The sequence below is a fragment of the Oryx dammah genome, unplaced genomic scaffold (genome assembly GCF_014754425.2).
Source record: "Oryx dammah isolate SB20612 unplaced genomic scaffold, SCBI_Odam_1.1 HiC_scaffold_2, whole genome shotgun sequence".
In the NCBI taxonomy this organism is placed as follows: Eukaryota; Metazoa; Chordata; class Mammalia; order Artiodactyla; family Bovidae; genus Oryx; species Oryx dammah.
Genome location: NW_024070186.1, coordinates 191,580,228 through 191,594,939, shown reverse-complemented (window position 1 = coordinate 191,594,939; position 14,712 = coordinate 191,580,228). Strand labels below are relative to the sequence as shown.

Genomic DNA, 14,712 nt, shown 5'->3' with positions numbered 1-14,712 from the left:
ACCTGGGTTCGATCCCTAGGTTGGGAAGATCGCCTGGAGAAGGGAAAGGCTACCCACTCCAGTATTCTGGCCTGGAGAATCCCACGGACTGTATAGTCAGTCCATGGGGTCACAAAGAGTCGGACATGATTGAACAACTTTGACTTTCACTTTCTGCTTCAGAGACCTTTCTTCTCTTAAAATAACAGAAGGAAGGTGAATTACGGAAGAATTTTGTCTTTTCTTTATGTGGAATGCTGTTGCTGCCACTGCCTGAAGGCTCATATAATAAGAGCCCGAGTGTGACAGCAGGACAGGAGAGGGGCTCCTTGCTCCTCTGAGGTGACCTCGGTGACCTGTGTCCATAGCGGCATTGGGATTCTCTGCCTGCTGCACCTTACCCCTGTGGGCTTCCAGAATGTGGCGAGGCAGGCTGAGACAGGACACTCACGAGTGGCCTTGGAGGTGGGCGAGGCCGTAGCTGGGAGGCCACCTGGCCTGCAGGCCGCAGGGCGGGAGCTTCTCACAAGCTCCCCAGAAGCGTCACCCACTTCCCCATGTCACCCCGGTGCCTGTGCCACTCTTTGCTCACCTAGCCGTTCTGAGCGTCTGTTGGATTCTTGGTGGCTCCTGGCCACAGGATCCTGAAACAGCCTCCCTGCAGCATTAACCAGGAAGGCAGAGGGTGCTCAAGGATGGGACAAGCCAAGCCTGGCCTCATCTGCCCTCCCCTAGGGCATGCCACACCTCCAGGCCCCACACAGGCCTCCCTGGGGAGGCAGCCACCAAGCGAGACAGCCCAGTCCATGTTGCGTCTCAAAGCAGCAAATGTTGTCATCAGGATCCCTGGGAAAGGCTGCTCCAGCACATGTCAGCCCCCAAGGGTCTCTCTTCTCCCCCGAGTGGGATTCATCACTGTGTCTCCATAAAAAGAGGATAGAATCGGAGAGATTCTGCTGTTGTTCAGTCATTCCAGTCGTGTCTGACTCTTTGTGATCCCACGACTGCAGCACACCAGGCTTCCCCCTTTCACCATCTCCCTGAGCTTGCTCAAACTCACATCCACTGAGTCAGTGATGCCATCCTACCATCTCAGCCTCTGAGTAACCCAGAGTTAGAGATTTGACTTTTTTTAAATTTGTATTTATTTTTAGTTTTGGCCGTGCTGGGTCTTCTTTGCTGTGCAGGCTTTTCTCTAGTTGCAGCGAGTGGAGTCTGCTCTCTAGTTGCAGTATGCAGGCCTCTCATTGCCATGGCTTCTCTAGTTGCCAAGTATAGCCTCTAGGGTGCGTGGGTGGGCTTCAGTAGTTGCCGCTCCCAGGCTCTAGGACAGGCTCAATAATTGTGGCAAACGGGCTTAGTTCCCCCAAGGCATGAGGGATCTTCCTGGATCAGCGCTGGAACCTGTGTCTCCTGCATTGGCAGGTGGATTCTTTACCACTGAACCACCAGGGAAGCCCTTGACTTTTATTTTTAATTATAGTTTATGTGTTTTTTTTTAAATAAGTAAAATGCATCATGGCTACAAAATGCAGGATTTAAAAGAGCTTGCTGCTGCTGCTGCTGCTGCTAAGTCGCTTCAGTCGTGTCCGACTCTGTGAGACCCCAGAGACGGCAGCCCACAGGCTCCCCTGTCCCTGGAATTCTCCAGGCAAGAACACCGGAGTGGGTTGCCATTTCCTTCTCCAAAAAGAGCTTACACCCCTTTTAAAAAATAAGTCACCCTCCCACCCTCATCCTCAAGCCCCCAGGCACTCTCCCCAAAGGCACTTCTGGTTTCCTGCAGAGAGCCTGTGTATCTAGATGTTTGCTGCACATGGAAGGGCACACACAGAACACAAGGTGTGCCTTGCTTTTCTCACCTGGCAATAGATTGTAGAGACTCCCCCAGGCCAGCACATAAAGAATTTCCTCCTCTTTTCCCTGATATAGGGAATTCCTATATCTGACCATACTATATTTAACCAATCACCAGTGAAAAATACTTAGATTGATTTTTAACAGCAGAACCTAAAACACGATCCTGCAGTGAGCAGCCTTGAGGACGTGTGAGCTGCACATGGACACAGTGGGTTCAGAGCCGACTGCAGAGGGCTCATCTTGTCTTGGCCTCTGAGCAGCTGTGTGGCCTTGGGCATGGGACTCGACCTCTCTGTGTCTCAGCCTCTCTGTGTCTCAATTTCTTCTTTAAAATAGGAAAAGTACCTATCTCCTAGACCATAAGGAGTTTTAAACCCATGTTTAAAAGCCCCCAGAGCAGCAGCTGGCACTGAGGAAGTGCTAGTTAAGCACCTGCTTTCCTACTGCTGCCCTTGGAGCCACTGCCATCGGGTCGTTTCACACGCATCAGGACAGCAAGGCTAGCTATAAAACCATGCGTGTGCGCACCTGACATGACAGGTTCCTGGCCTTAAAACAGGAAACAGACCCAGCACTCACTTCTTGGGTGGAGACTCAAGTGGGAGCATTGCTGGGCGGTAGCTAACGCAGAGGGTCAGCCAAGGGAGGACCTGCACACAGCTCTCCAGCGTCCTGGCCTCCCAGAAATGTTGACCATCCATCTGCCATTCCATGAGGTTGACCCAAAATCTTGAGCTTCAAGAGTTAAGGACTGCAGGTCATTGCTCAGGCCATCTGGGACAAACTCAGAGCCAGGCCATCTTGTCTAGATACACTCATCTGGGTGACTGTGGGCACAGGTGGCAGCCCCATCTCATTCGGCCTGGACCCTTGGTACTGGCACGTGCTAACTCCCCGTTAAGTGGAGGCCCCAGCAAGCCCTGGACACAGGCCTCTGGGCGCATCTCTTTTCTCTTCCCCTTGGACTTTCTTTGGAGAATGGAATTTACAGTACACTGGGCATTCAGTGCAAGAGGCAAAAGTAGGTCACAGGAGCAAATGAGGACTTCTGTTTTCAGTTTTGGTTCCAGAGAAGGAAGAAGAAGCTTAAATGTTTAAAAACCCTCAGGTAATTTTTTTAAAGGTGGTAAGACTACAGTGAAGAAACTCATATGTTTGCATCTTTGATGTGCCAAGGGCAGTGCTGATACCTTTAATCCCTAATCAGGGAGCAGAAATGATGCCCCCACCTCGTCTTTCAGAAGCTCAGAGTGAGAAGCAGTTTGCCCCATCAAGGAGGAGGTCTAAGAAGCACAAGCACCCTGAGGCCAGAGTCTTGCTGCCATGGGGGAGCCCAAGGACTCGGTCCCCCATGATAGGTGAAGGGTTGGTCCCTGAAACGACACTCGGGGAAGTCAAGGCCACGTTCAAAACAAAGAACAAAACTGGGCTCAAATGATAAATGGGCAGATACTTAAAAATCAGATCCAAGATGCACAGAAAATCACATGCCTCAGTTAGTACCTAGGGCATCCCCTCGTGTTTCAGGCTGGGAGCTAGACATAAAGGAGGGGAACCCAGCATCAAGTCAGTGGCAAAGTCAAAGCCAAGTTCATGAAGCTCTGCAACAGAAAGGGTGTAACCCATCTGACCTGTGATGTGGGTCCATGCCAATTTCAAGCCCCTTCCAGGCTAGATCTTAGGAAGACCGACATGGTGGCCCAGGTTCTTTCCTGAGCAAGGACAGCTTCATGCCCTCTTCCTGCCAGTGGCCCTCCGCCAGCCCAGGACCCTCAATCCTGTTCCCTGCAGACTGGCCTCTGGGCCACAGTCACACTCAGGAGCTAGAAGGGGGTCCCCAGGAGAATGAAGTGAGCCAGGCAGCTTCCGTCATCGGCTTCATCTCGATTTCGTGTCTTCCTCTTCCCTTCAGAACTGGATTCCTAAATATAGCCCGAGTCTGAATTGGCAGATGTTGGGTTTGTCCTTTACAAGAGGGCCAAAATTAGCTTGTCATTTGGCACCTAAATAAAGCAGCCAAACTGCCTTTGTACCAGCTTTGCAACAAGGAGGGACTGGAGTTGCCGCATTTTATTTGATAAGGAGACTTTTCTGGAAAGCCGGAGCATCACCTCTGAAGCCAAGAGGCTGAGTCTGGAGGGACATGCCTTCCTCCAACTGGACCCTCTCACTCATGAATTACAGTCAGTTCGTTCCACATAGTTTAAATACCTTGTGAGACTGGAGGAGGAGGATCCATACTCCACAGAAATGGCACTTGGAGAGAACAGCCGTGGTGACTCTCAGTTGGGGAGGAAAAGAGCAATCTGTCCGGAGTGCCTGGAGCTGGGTGAGCACAGGGGCTCCCCAGGGGCAGCAGAAAGATGTTATAATCAATTACCACATCATAACACTGATGTATGATAATTACTGAGTGTTTCTCCTGAGATAGTGCAGCATTTGGCTGGAATGCAGTTCTTTCATGGTCCACTGCCTGATTAATATGCAAATAATAGGCTGATTGCATGATGAATGCAGAAAATGAGTTCGCTGATAACGTGAGCACTGAAGCGGGAAGATGATAAATTACTTTTACTGACTGTCGTACATTTAAGTACCCTTTCTCAACAATTTCATCACAAATTAAGTAAAGCAGTATGGAGAGATTAGGAGGATGTGTAAAATAATGTACCTTAATAGCTTTCCTAATACCATCGCATGCAACGAAAATGTCACTCGGTTCTGTTCAGCACAGCCCAGGGCCTGTGGAGTGCCAGATCGGTGCACTCACCTGCGTGTTGTTGGGGAGCTGAGAAGCAGCCCACCCCACTAGCACATTCCATATCAGCCAGGGATTCTCTAAGGAACATTCCATCACAGTGCAGACATTGTCTGCACGCCAGGCTGCCCAGCAGCGTTACTGAGAGGAGGCAGGCTGCTCTGGGGGCAAATCCGGAAGCCTCCCCACAGATGGGCACGTGGAGGCCTGCTGTCCCCCAGGTGCCTCTGGGGAAGGAAAGTTTCTGAGCTGCAGACCTAAAATACTCAGAAGGAAAACACAATCCAAAACCACCTCTCAGCTCCTCCAACTCTTAGAAACACAGGAAAATTAATTCCACCACCAAGAATGGCGGTCTGAGCTGCCTAGCAGACAGTAGCACTCCCGGCGAAGGATGGGCAGGTCTGCTCAAAGCCGTAAAGGAGCCCCCGAGAAAGAGAGAAAACACATGCGCACAGGCACACACGCACAGTGATTAATCTTTGATTACAGCAGAGCAATTTAACTAGACGGTTTGTTTTTTCCCATCTCAGTAATATATATTTAGACTGTTTGTATGACATACATTTTCTCTTAATGCACAGGGATGCATTGATAAGTGCTCATACACACAGCTGGTTCGGTAATAAGGTTATTGAAGGTAATTTGAAGGCATTATTTCTAAATCAGTATGGATCTGTGGAGAGCTGGGAACAGGGCAAGCACCGTGCCTCCCGAGGCAGGGCCAGCCACTTCGCCCGGGGCAGCTTCCGCGGCCTCGCCAGGCTGGGGGTTCACTACCAAAGTTGAATTGTAGCCGAAGGAAGGGTTTTGACTTTTAATATTCCCAAACTCTGCTTCGACACATGTATGTCCTTGAGGGCTCGTAAAAGATACAGGAGAAAAATAACGGAAGTCTGATGGGGGAGCAGATTTACTTGCAGTGCCCACCCCCCAGGTGAGTGCTCAGGCCCACCTCACCTAGGCAGCTTCCCCGGGTGTGGTTGGAGTCAACTCAGAATTGCTAGGATCCTTCCCCCCTCCACCCAACACCACACGCTTTCCCAGCCTGGGGAGAAAAGAGGAGGGTAGGAAACCGTCCTTCCCCTCCGTGAGGAGGTGAGAGAAGTTCCCGGTGGCACAAGGCGGTGCTGATGGGAGGAGGCCCGAAGACTCAGTTGTGGGCAGCCTCATCCGCTGCGGCCTGCTGCGGCTAGCCCAGGCCGCAGTGCCCAGGACGGCCCTCCTGCCTCCGCTCTCCTCCGTTGCTGACCTCCCACCACGTGTCTGTCGTCCCCTCCAGGGAAACACAACCAGAACTGAGCTCAGCCTCTTCTCCCAGATCTGTTCTCCATCCAGCCTTCCTTGTGAAAGCACCACCACCGCCACTGTCACCTGAGTGGGGGGCCTGGCAGCCCCCCTCACACCCTGTCTCCTCACGCCCACTCCCAGACACGCACACACACACACACAGAGTTTCTGGTTCCTAAACATCCAGACCCATCTCTCCAGACTGTATATCCGGCTGGGCCCCTGCCCTCCTTCAGATCCCTCCCTGGGATAAAGTCCCGCCTTCTCAGTGTGTGACTCTCCCTCCTGCACCTTCCCACCCCCACCATCTCTTTCTTGTTTGCTGTCCCCAGCCTCAGCATCCGCGTCATAGTGCTATGAGCTGCCTGGATATCCCCACCACCACCATCCTCCTGGTCCTCGCCTCAGGGGTCTTTGTGACAGTGACCTCGTAATGATGTCTGCCTGGGTCACCACTGTCCCCCACCTCCTAGCACCCACCTGGCACCGAGACGGTCCCTTTATTGAATGAAAGGTTCCCCCTTCCCCCTGCCGCTTTTCAAGCGGCTTGAAAGTCAGGCTTGCCACAAGTTAAATAGAAACTTTGTATTAAACAAGTTTTCTTTGTTAATAAGTAAACTATTTTGGCTTTTAAGTCACTATAAGAGTTCCTTGCACATGCTCAGTCGCTCAGTTAGGTCCGACTGTTTGTGACCCCATGGACTGTAGCCCACCAGCCTCCTTTGTCCATGGAATTTTCCAGGCAAGAATACTGGAATGGGTTGCCATTTCCTTCTCCAGGGAATCTTCTCAACCCAGAGATCCAACTCGCATCTCCTGCATTGGCAGGTGAATTCTTTACCACTGAGCCACCTGGAAAGCTCAAGAGTTCCCTGCTGCTGCTAAGTCGCTTCAGTCATGTCTGACTCTGTGCGACCCCATAGACGGCAGCCCACCAGGCTCCCCCATCCCTGGGATTCTCCAGGCAAGAACACTGGAGTGGGTTGCCATTTCCTTCTCCAGTGCATGAAAGTGAAAAGTGAAAGTGAAGTCGCTCAGTCGTGTCTGACTCTTAGCGACCCCATGGACTGCAGCCCACCAGGCTTTTCCATCCATGGGATTTTCCAGGCAAGAGTACTGGGGTGGGGTGCCATTGCTTCTGGTTACATGTGCTTTAATTTGCTTCTTGGGGGTCCTGGAGGCTGCTCTCCAGGAGGAGTTCCTTAGGCAGACAAAAAAATGTCCTTGCACCAGCACCTACTATCTCAGTTTTGCTATAGAAGCAGAGCAATTTGGTAGGTTTGCTGAGATTTTCAGTGACTTAAGGCAGTGCCCAGGCGGGCTGAGGGCCAAAGAGTATTGCCAGCCCAGGGCCAGCGAGGGGGACAGGTAGGGCCTGGCTGTGGGGGGGCTGTGCACTGACGCTTGATGCCATCTCTTTGGGAGTGGGCTTTCCCGAGGTCAGGAGGAGACCCGCTTAGGCCCTTGAGGATGGGGCCTGGGTCAGTGAGACCCTCCCCTTCTCTGCTGGTGTCAGGTTGCAGGTAAGCAGGTAAGCAGGCTGTTCTGTGGTGGGGCCACTTCACATGCTCTGATATGTCTTAGCGTGTTGTTGGGTTACTTCTGTTCCTTTCTTGATAGCCAGTAGGCAGTGGTGTGGCGGGCAGGAGGTGCGAAAACTCCTACATACGGAATCTTTTTGGTTGTGGCACGCGGGATCTAGTTCCCTGACCAGGAATCAAACCTGGGCCCCCTGCATTGGGAGTGCAGTCTTACCCAACTGGACCACCAGGGACGTCCCTCTCCACGTATTTTGTTTCAAGCCCCTGCTACTCAATCCAAAGACCACTCATACTCAAAAGCAGAAAACTCCACATGGTTACATGGGCCATGTCTAGTGGAGATGTGGCTGGAGAAATAGGTGGGCTCCTGATGGGCCACGAGCATCTGCCCAGAGACTTGGAGGCATCAGCACTGCCTCCCCTGCCCTACCCCCAAGGCAAGGTCTGGTGCTCAGGGATGTCAGAGAGAGGGTCTCACGTCAGCCTGTGACCCTAAAACACAGGAGGGCAGATCAGGCTGCCATTCACCTTTGACACAGAGAAGCTCGTTATTTCTAAAGAGGGCTGTCAGCCATAAACCCTCAGGTCCAGGGTCCCTTTGGAGAGGAGCCACATGAACCTCGAGTGAGTCCTCACGTTTCAACTCAGGTTCCGTGTCCCCAGCACGATTCCACATCTGAACTCGGCTGGGAGCGTTCTGGGCTAGTGGTCACCCTGCGGTGGCTTCTGAAGCTGTCACCACTGTCAGCTGGAAGGGCCCTGAAGCTGGGCAGGGTCCTCCTATGCTGAGGCTCCCATTCCCCCTCCGGCTCCCTCTCCACCCTGTGCCTCCCTGGCACCCCTCTTCCTCTGCTCTTTGATTTCTGCCCTCGCTCGACCATGTTTCCATGCGCCAGGCCATGACCTTACTGTTCCCCCAACCTTCTCCTTCCCTCTCCCATCTTCCATACTTGTCTTTCTAGTCACTTGGAATTTCCTGGCTTGGCGCGGGCTCAAAGCCTAAACTATGGACATAATGAAAAGTGGTGCATCAGACCAGCCGCCAGTTAAATAATGTTTGGGTTCTTGTCAGAATGTCACAGAGTACCCTGTCATTTTGTTTCAGCAACTTGTCCTTCTGAATGCACAGTTCGCCTTATGGCATGCCAGCAGTAAAAATGTCACTTACAATAATTACTTTTTGGTGAAAATGCTTGCTGACTTCCTACCTTCAAGCTGTTTTTTACACAGTGGGGAGATAATAAGAAATGACTTTATCCTGACTGCTCAAATGAACACTAAATGGAATTTGGGTTATTATTACTGCAGATAGAGGGCTAGGTATGGAAATTTAAACAGTGGATCGTGTAAACTGCCAGAGAGATTTGTCTCTGAAAATTATGGCGGGTGTGCATTTTCAATTGGCTTCCATTGAAAACTTAAGGCAGCTGTTGTTTGCCTGCTGTTTTTGGAATATAATATTTTTCATAATCCTTTTATAGTTCCTGAAAGCTCTGTGTATTTTAGGGGGCCTTGAGTCACTGTCTGTGCTTCCTGTATCTTACTATCCAGGCTTCTTTTCTGCAAGATTCGAAAATTAATCTTGGAAAATTAACCTTCCCCCCAAAATTAATCCATACAGATCATTTTTTAAATGTAACACCTTACTACTGGTGTCAGAATTGGATTAGATGGTCTGTGTAGCTGGGCTTCTAAGGCAAATTACCCATTTTCAGTTGCCCCATTTCCACAGGCTGCAGACTCCTTGAAAGCATGGTCTGTGTCTAATTTCTCTTACCCCTTGGAATTTACCTGATGGTCCAGTTGTTAGGACTTGGCACTTTCACTGCTGGGACCCCGGGTTCAATCCCCGGTCAGGGAAGTAACCTCCCGTAAGCTGTGTGGCTCGGCTAAAAGAAAACAAAAAAGTAAAAATAATATCTCTTATCCCTCTGCCAAGGAGAGTCCATAACACAAAGCAGGAGCTTTAAAAATGTTGGCGTGGGCGAGTGACGGAATGGATGAAGGCAGACAGGCTGTTATGACACTGCAGTGACTGACCGGTGGAGGCTTCCTGCTCCCAAGCTGGTCAGATCCTTGCTCCACCCGAGTGACCTGGACCAAGTCACGCTGCCCATCGCACCCTCGGTTTCTGGGTGCAGGGTTTATATTCCCAGCACAGGAGCATGGTGAGAATTGAATGAGCCAGTATGTAAATGCCCTTAGCCCCCGGCTGCATTCAGACGAGGTTCTAAAGATGTTCTGGTTCCCTTCCTTCATCCCAGAGGTGGGTGGGCTTTGGAGACCTGGCCGTCGTGTTTCCTGAGGTGAGGTCAGAAACATGGACACGTGGAGTGTAGGTGGAGAAACCGTATTTTGCAAGGCTGGCCCAGCCGCTCTGCTGCTGACAGGCACACGAGTCCCGGGATCCGTGTACACTGGCCCCACCTGTACAAGAGGGCTGCTTAGAGCACAAAAGGCGTACCTCGTTCCTGGCTGTGTGGCTCTGGGCGCAAGGTCATGTCTCTGTCCAGTGAGGCAGCTGGATGTGTCTACCGCTCCGTGTTGGGTCATGAGGATGGAAGTATCTGTCCTAGTTCATTCCCGGGAGCCTCTGCACAGGGAGGGCACGAGAAACATTCGCTTGAGCAGTAACTCCTGTTACAGGCAGTGATAGAATCGGGTTTCTTTCTTTTTTTTTTTTTAATTTACTTTTTAATGGGAGAATAATTGCTTTTCACTGATGTGTTGGTTTCTTCTGTAAAACGCGAATCAGCTCTAAGTATATACACATATGTTGCCTCCCTCTTGAGCCTCTCTCCCACCCACCCCCATGCCGCCCCTCTAGGTCATCCCAGAGCACCAACAGAATAGGGTTTCTTAACGTCATATTCCTCCTCACCCCAAGATGCTCCTGTTGCAATGCACCCCCTCTTGGAACTGGACCCCCACGCCCCGAGGCCCAGGTTACAATGTGGGACACAACTGTTCTTGCTCAGTCCTCTCAGCACGTCCACCCAGCCCTCAGCCCTGGTGACTCGATCTCCTGAATGTCTCCTGAATCTGTATCTCCCCACCCCCGGCCCGCCACACTCCCCATCCACACTCCCCATCGGCCTCCCGGCCCCCACTGTGCTGTCCGTAAGTCTATTCTCTGTACTGAAGCAGCAGTGACCTGGCTTACTTTCTTACTCTTTGATGTTAGGTCTCTAATATTTCAAACACAAATTACAGAACAACCCAGCGAATGCCCATCACCCAACTTTAACCCTACCTTTTGATCATCATTCAGTCCTACATTTTTAAAGTACATGAAACATCCACCTCTCCTAGTCTCATTCCTCCTAGAAGTCAGCTGCCGTCTGTCCTGAATGTGCACTCTGTCTTGGATGTGATTTTATCCCCTCACCACATGTCTGACTGCACATTGCGCATGCAGGCGCTCAGCCTGGGTACCAGCGTTGTTGTCTGTTTGGTTCCATGCCTCAATCTGTGGGCTCACCACTATGCTTTTGTGCCGTCCGGACCTTCTCACTGCTAGAGGGTTTTCGTGAATTTTTTTTTGGTTTGGTTTGGTTTGGTTTTTGTTTTGCTTTGTTTTTGGCCATGCCGCATGACTTCCGGGATCCTAGTTCTCCAGCCTGGGATGGAACCAGTGCCCTGAGCAGTGAAAGCCTGGAGTCCTCACCACTGGATGGCCAGGGAATTCCCTTCGCTGCTGTTTATAGTACATGGTGGATAGCAGGAATGTGCCCTGGCTCCCAACTGCACAAAAATTAAAACAGACTCCTTAGCCAATTAAAGTCCCTGCACAACCCAGACCCTGGGGACCACTCCAGGCCTCATATTCTCACTACACTCAATCTTACTGATGCCCCAAGCCCACCAGGTGTCTGGAACAATCTGTCTCCCTTCCTTGTCGCTACTACTCCTCCCACCTTAGCTGACTAATTCCTGCTCACGCCTGAAGCCCCTCTGAAGTATTACCTCCCGGGAGGCCTCTGACCCCCTAGACATCAGTGTCCCTACCCCCGGCCGTGTGCTGTGTCCCACTGGCCTGACTCAGCCGACTTGGGGAGTAAGTGAAAGAATGATGTGTGATGCGTCTTCATCCATGCTTCCTGCTGGGACTCTGTCCTAAGTGAGTTGATACTGAAATGTAATCCACATACACTAAAAGTCACTCTTCACTCGTAGAAGTGTTCTATGCTCTCACTAATCAAGATGTAGGATAATTCCATCATCCTCCCCAAATCCTCTCGTGACCCTCTGTGGTCAGCTCCAACCCTTGCTTGACTCTCAGCAACACTGATCTGGAGATTTCCCTGGCAGTCCAGTGGTTAAGACTCTGTGCCTCCACTGCAGGGGGCCCCAGGTTCGATCCCTGGTCAGGGAACTAAAATCCCACATACCACACAGTGTGGCCAGAAATAAATAAATATCTTTAAAAAATAATAATCTCAGGTGACTTGGCATAGACCAAATTCCCAGTCATCTTAAAAAAAAAAACAAAAAACACTGATCTGTTTTCTATCCCTGTAATTTTACCTTCTCTGGAATGTCATCTGAATGGCATCGCAGAAGATATAGCTGCTGTCTCTCTCACCAGCATCGCGGTTGTGTGCCAGGAACTGTAGAAGAAGCAGCAATAAATCTTAAGGAGATTTACGTTGCATGCAGAGGACCTTTATGTAGACAAATACGTTCCAGTACAACTCAGTAACTACTCTATTTTTTAACATCAGATTCGGATTTACTTAGTGCTATGTGGCAGGTTCGTTCCTCACTACTACAACCCTGCCTGTATTTTTCAGATGAGGAAACCAAGATGTTCCAAAAACTTAGGAATCACATTCAAGTTGGCATCACGAATTAGTGGAGGCAACCTCCATCCCACGTTCAGTACCTTAGTGCCAAGCCCAGGGCTCCTCCGTTTGTGTGTGTGTGTGTCTGTGTTTTGGGCCTTGCTTAAATTATCTTTATGTAATTAAAGAGAAGAGCACAAAACCTTGTTCTTTCAAAAAGTATCGTTTTCATCAGAGAGCTTGATTTGCTAATTTTTGGAAAAGAAAAGCAGTATTTCTCCTTCTCTGTTGACGGTGTTTCTTCTCTCAAATGGTGAGTCATCGGGCACTGGTCCTCCTGCCACTGAGGGGCCCCCACCCCTGGCGCCTCAAGAGGGGGCGATGGGACCTGTTTGATGGATCTGATTTTGTGGTGCTGACCGAAAGTAGCTTTCTAGTCAAACAAATGACTTTTGCAGTGTGATGTTCTGAGCGTATGGATTCGTGATATATCCAGGGGTCTGTTTCCTGTCGCCTCTTGTCCCTTTCGCCCCAGAAAAACTTGGGCCAAATTCTGCTCTTCGTGACCAGAGGCTAGTGACACCTGTGTGTGCTGGTGAGCGAATCAGATGCAGACTCGGGACAGGGGTGCAGATGCCAGCCCAGTACATTCCAAGGCCCAGTGGGGTTTTGGCCTTGGTTGGGGAGGGGGTTGCCCTTGTCTGCAGTCATGGTGGGGAGCACAGAGGGACACCAGTAACGTGCAGCACACACCTCTGGTCAGTTCTTCCAGGGGGTTTTCCTGGCAAGAAATGCAGGAAGGCGAGTGGCTTTCCTGAGGACACCTGAAAGAAAGAAACGTGCCTCCACTCCAGCTACTCTGGGACCCACCGGCGCCCGAAAGGAAACCAGGGGCCGGTGCTTGGGAGGCGGCGCCGGGCGGCATGTTCTCCAGGCAGCCATTGTTCCGACCTTGCTGTGGGTTAAAGGACATCAACCTGAGAAGAAATCTGTTTATCATGTGGGGAATTCATGCCATCCTTGACAGTGTACAGTGAGCAAGATGGATGATCTGCCAAATTGGTCCCTCGCTTGGGTGAATCAGGGCAAATTTACAGTACAATTCCTCTGCTGCTTCAGATACAAAAATAACATTTTCCAGGTTTTATATCCAGTTGTACGATGACCTGGAGGTGAGCAGAGAGAAGAAATCCGATTTGTAGGGTTCAGATCGCCTTCAAGATCTATATGGGCCGTTTCTGCCGTTGACCTCTGCCTCTTTCACATCTTTTACAAGCCAGGGCTTGGTTTTTCATTTTTACCCTGATTTTCCATGTTGAGCACACAGCTTGATGTGGTGGTAGAACTCTGTACTGGTTGAGGACAATAGATGGGTTTATTGCAGTTGTTTTATTCAGGATTTTATCTTTCTAGGTATTTTTACAAAATATCTCTTGTACTTGGAATACATTTCAAGAGGATGGAATACACTTTCCATCCTCTTGAATTCAGAATAGGTTGTTATCCTGGATATCACATGTCCGGTGAAGGACACTCCAGGTATATGATCTGTTAAAACTCAGTTATTCCAGGGATTTCCCCCCATAGTCCAGTGGTTGAGACATCACCTCCCAATGTGGTGGGCCGGGGGCGAGGCGGGGGAAAATGCAGGTTTGATCATTGGTTGGGGAGCTCGGATCCCACATGCCCCGAAAAAAAAAAACCGAAACATAAAGCAGAAGCAATATTTTGACAAATTCAATAAAGACTTGCTTTTTAATGGTACATATTAAAAAAAAAAAAAAACGGAATCCAGCTTTTCCTTGGTATTACATTTTCTTTAGTCAGGTCACGAGAATTTGGGGGTCGACGTGTGCTGGTATTCACTGCTTGGCCTGGCCTTACACACTGTTGTCTCTGGAGACGTGGAGCCCACATAACAGCCTGGCCTGGCCCCTCACCCGTGATGCCGCAGGGTCTCACCGTGTGCCCATTCCCAGTGGGGAGGAGAGACTGGGGGGAGAAACTGCATCCAGACTCCAAGCCAAAGGCAGGTTTTACCCTGGGGGTAGGACCGCAGTGCTCAGTCACTTTCATTTTCTCTGTATTTGGAAATGAAGAAGCACGGAAGCCTTTATTCCTGGCATCCCCAAACTGGAATGGGTGTCAGGTTTTACAGGTAGTGCTGACAGAGGCCAGAAGGTACCACTCACCAGCAGGGCACGGTGCCCTCCCCCTCACCGGGCACCTCCAACAGGACAGCCCCTTCTGAAGAAAGGAGAGCACGGGGACCTGCCTACCCACGCTGGCCCCGTCTCTTCCGGTCTCAGTGAACACCTGGCGTAGACAGACGAGAGCTGGGCTTTCAGAATCACACATCCTGGGGTCTGACAGAGAGCCGGGTGGGTGCTCCTCTTCCTTCCCTTCTCTCCGTGGCCACTGTGGCGCCTCCGGGATCATAGTGAGAACGGACCTGGGGCCCCCGCTCAACCCTCGGCCCCCAGGGGCCTGCAGCCAAGGC

The 14,712-nt window shown here is 50.7% G+C and overlaps 1 protein-coding gene and 1 non-coding gene across 4 annotated transcripts in view; both read left to right on the top strand.

Moving 5' to 3' along the window:
* Positions 1-14,712, top strand: part of CUX1 (cut like homeobox 1) — a 347,445-nt gene that overhangs the window by 289,771 nt on the left and 42,962 nt on the right. The window lies entirely within an intron of this gene.
* On the top strand, positions 9,217-9,289 carry TRNAE-UUC. The gene has a single exon. It is a non-coding gene; the product is annotated as a tRNA-Glu (tRNA).